Below are 4834 nucleotides of genomic sequence, written 5' to 3'. Positions count from 1 at the left end.
TATGAATAACTCTTAAAACTCGATAATAAAAGACAAACAACTCAATTGAAAAATGGGCAAAGGATCTGAATAATTTCTCCAAAAAAGATATAAAAATGACTAATATGCACATGAAAAGATACTCAACATAATTAGCCATTAGGAAACTGCAAATGAAAACCAAAATGAGATGCCACATCACATCACTAGGAAGGCTATAATAAAGAAGATGGAAAAATAACAAGCACTGTCAAGGACGTGGAGAAAGTAGAATCTTCATGCATTGCTGGTAGTCATGTAAAAGGCAGCCACTTTGGAAAAGAGTCTGATGATTTCTCTAAACGGTAAACACAGAGTTACCATTTGATTTGCAAATCCTAGATAAATACTCAATAAAAATAAAAATATATGTTTAGGCTGGGTGCAGTGGCTCATGCCTGTAACCCTAGCACTTTGGGAGGTTGAAGTGACAAGATCATTTGAGGTCAGGAGTTCAAGCCAGCCTGGGCAATATAGTGATATCCCATCTCTACAAAACATAAAAATTTAGCCAGGCATGGTGGTGTGCACCTGTAGCCTTAGCTACTCAGAAGGCTGAAGAGGGAGTATCACGTGAGCCCAGGAGTTTGAGGCTGCTCTGAGTCGTAATTGCGCCACTGCACTCTAGCCTGGGTGACAGAGTGAGACCCAGTTTCTAAAATAATTTTTAAAAGTGACTACACAAAAGTTGTACATAGACTACAACATGGTTGAACTTTGAAAACATGCTAAGTGAAAGAAGTCAATCACAAAAGACCACATATTGTATGATTCCGTTAAGATCAGATGTTCAGAATGGGCAAATCTAGAAACAGAAAGTAGTTTAGTGGTTACCAGGAGCTGGTGGTAGCGAGAATGGTGCATGACTGCTAATGGGTACAGGACTTCTTTTTGGGAAAATGAAACATTCTATAATGAGATTATAGTGATGTGTGTACAACTTTATAAATATACTTAAAATTAGGGAATTATACACTTTAAATGGGTAAACTTATGACATATGTAAATTATATTTCAATAAAGTCAGAAAGATAAAAAGGTACATATATATGACCCTTTTACACTAAACACATTTTAGGGTGTTCCCCCCCATATAAGCACATATAAAGCTGGTATGTTTTTACATGGTTATGAAATATCCTAAATTATGGGACAATTGATTGTTTTCTGTTATTTTACTTTCTATCAAATAATTTCCTGAAGTGGAAAAGAGGCTTGTTCTTGGCCTGTTCATATCCTACAAATGGCCACAGTTAGGGCATGAGAAGCATTTAGAATGGATACAGCAGAAGATCGGGGAAAGAGGTGAATAGGCTTTGATTCTGTAGATGAGGCTTGGAGTTCTGGAGAAGAAGCAGAACAGCTGTAGCCCAGTCGTTGGTGCCTGAGAGCCTTTCCTTGTCTGAACCAGTAGTTTTCCGGATATTAAAGTTGGACCACCAGGCCTGCCCCAAATATGATGAACTTATTCAGAGCTAACTCAATGCACCTCTGTGGCTGATGATTTTGCTTTTTGATTAGGCCTGCTTTGCATTTCTTTGTGGGAGTCAATAGGTCATTTAATATTTCATACCTTACTTTAATATTTTTGCCTTCTCTCCTATCTCAGGCTTGTGAGTTTATTTTTATTCATAACTGAGACCTTGGAAGTTGTACCTTTTATGAATATTTATAAATATTAATATTTGTAAATGGATAGAAAAAGAAAAACTCATTCTTTTATGAATATTTGCAAATATATTTTGCTGTTGGTTTCTGATAAGTTCTTTTTATCAGGTTAATGTTATTTCTTCTATTTCTTGATGAATAGATTTTCTTAAAAATCAGAAATAGATGTGGAGTTTTACCTGATTTGTGGGGACTTTCATCATGATGGTTGTATATGTATTTATTGTTTCTTCTTTAATCCATTCACGTGGTTAATTGCATTAATGCATCTCCTGGTCTGTTTTTGATCATTCATTTGGAATTCACTTCACACATATTTATTTAGTGCCTTCTACATAGCAGATGATGTTTTGAGCACTGATGAAACAGTAATAAGCAAAACCGACATTATTCTTTAAAAACTGTTAAATATGATCGGCTAGCATTTAGGGTTTTTTTGTATTAGATGTTAGAATCTATCTCAAGAAATATTTAAAGCTATGAACAAGGATATATTGATAAAGAATGACTATTGCAACGTCGTTTATAAACATTAACGTGCTCATCCATGGGAGAATGTTGAAGCAAATTTTAGTTCTTCCACCTATTCAATAATATGTAGTAGTTTGTTTATAAACATTAACATGCTCATCAATGGGGGAATGTTGAAATATATTTTAGTTCTTGACCCTATTGAATAATATATAGTAGTTAAAAAGAACCAGGTAGCTCAGCATATACAAATATGGAAAAAAATCAGTTTGCAAGATTTATGTTTCCATAACATCATGTCGTTTTTGTAAAAATGAAGAAAATCTCTGTGTGTTTGTACTTTCTATAGGCATAAAAATATCATGAAAGATATGAAACAACAAACTATTAACCGTGGATTCCTCTGGGGTCTAGGATGAGGGGTAGGGAGCATGAGGATGTATTTTTACTTATTAATGTGCCACTATTGTACTGCTTGTTTTTTAAAAAAACAACAGGCAGGTATTATTGGGATTACAAAAGGAGAAAAATTAAATGTAGAGCTTGAGCACTAGAAGGAGAGCATAGAAAAACATTTTGAACACAACTCCATGGGTTAGTGCTCAATTGCAAGCAACGGAACTGTCATAGCTAGTTTTAAGCAGAATGCTACTTATTACTATGTATTAGATGATTTGTAGTATCATTGGAAACGCCAGAGAAACCGGTGGTAGATGGAATTTCCAGAAACAACTTCCAGCCACAGAATCATATGGTCTCTGCTGTGATCAGGGTAGTCGTCACCACTGCCACAAGCAGCCGCAGACTCAGGAGGCTGATGACTCTAGAACCACCCCATTTCTGCTGTGATCTGCCACCATCTGTGACACACACCCTGCCTCCCTCCCCGTTCAACTCACTTCCAAATTCTATAGCCTCACAGGAATGTGTCGAACGGGCAAAACCAAAGTCTCATCTTGAACCCTAGCTGCAAAGGAGTCTAAAACTGTCATTTTGTGTTTTCCAAACACCACAGTAAAGGAAGATGTGCTAGAAGAAGTCTTGAATAAATATTAAATATGCAAGCCAAACATAGCATCTACCTCAATAAGCAAATAGCACATTGCTTTTCAAATACAATAAATAGTTATTTTCCCACAAAGACAGAAAATCATCAATTCATTGGCAAAATATTTTTTGATATGTAAGAAATAATATGCTTATTGTTAAAAAGTGGCCAAGTAAGAAGCACGTAACAAAAAGGTAGATAAAAATAATCTGAAAGCCCATCCTCCAATGTTAATATTTTGATTATTAACATTGTTAGTATTTTTACCTTTCAAACACCTACACACACAATTCCTGGCCCCATACACTTAAAAAAAAGAATCATATTAAACATCGACAGAATCTGTTTTAAATGTGTAGCAAAGCTGGATGCAATGTTTAAAAAGTAAAGTTAATTAAAAACCATAAAACATGTATTGACTTAATAACTTAGTTTAAAGACTTATTGAATTAATAGACCCCGAGTTTATAAAATGAAATTCAGTTTTAAATCACTTTCATCGGGTCAAAAATAGGCTATCTTTTCTTCATTTTTAATGAACTCTAATTTTTGATTCCAAAGGTTTTGTTTTTAATTAACTTTTTAAACAAATTTTGAAAATATCTCCCTTAATACTGCCACTGGCCCTCAGTATTCAGAAAATTCTGTATACTGTTTAGTTTTAAAACGATGGAAAGATCAGTCATTAACCATCCCTATGACCCATAAAAGTCATGAAACCTGTCAGTACCTTTGTTTCCATGTTTGCAAAGCCAAGATGTTGAACTAAATTATCTCTAAGGGTTCAGAACTATGAGATTGAACATTCTGTGAAGAGATTTCCATCCTTAGGGAAAAGTTTCAGGTTGCAAAATCCTGGCTTTGATTTTCAGGACTGCTTTTCATGTACCGGGTGACCTTGGGCTCATTATGAACTGCTGGATGCCTCCACGTATGAATTTGAGCACTGAGATGAAAAGTAGCTCCTATTTACTTCCTGGAGTTTGATGAGGACTGCCAGCTCCCTTGCAGCAAATGTCCTATATACATATGATACCTAATTAAAGTAAGGACAGTAATGTGGTCCAAGAGATAGCTAAACAGAGTTCTTTAATTTCAGTGTAGATTTTAATCTTGAGATGACTTTGAGAGATGTGAAAACAACAGTGACAGCATTTTAAGACAACAAAAGAGCACAGGAATTTATTTCAGGTAATGAATGGATTGTATGATCACTTCAAATAAAAAGTTTACCTAGCAATATAGATTACTCAGTCTATAAATCTACCAGTGTAGAAACATATATTTCATATATCCTCCTATATCTGAAAAAGCTTATACAAATTAAACGTGATTATCTCTGGGGATAGAATTACAAATGATATTCAGAGTTTTCCAAGTTATTAATTGAATTACTTTTAGTAAGCCAATAGCATTTTCTATGTCTAGAAAAAAACACGATTCAGTGCCTTAACAAATGTAAATGAAAGTTGTGCTTTGTTGCATATATTCTGAGGCTGGAGCAGGTAGGTGGGATAACAAGGAAAGAAAGAGTACCTGTTAAATTATTCTGCCTGTTTTGAGAGAGAGAGAGAGGGATTGAAAACGCTAGTGAGTAGAAAGTTCCAGGACCCTTTCAATCATTCATGA

Source organism: Macaca fascicularis, chromosome 12, assembly GCF_037993035.2.
Source record: "Macaca fascicularis isolate 582-1 chromosome 12, T2T-MFA8v1.1".
NCBI classification, from domain to species: domain Eukaryota; kingdom Metazoa; phylum Chordata; class Mammalia; order Primates; family Cercopithecidae; genus Macaca; species Macaca fascicularis.
Note: the sequence above shows the minus strand (reverse complement) of the source record.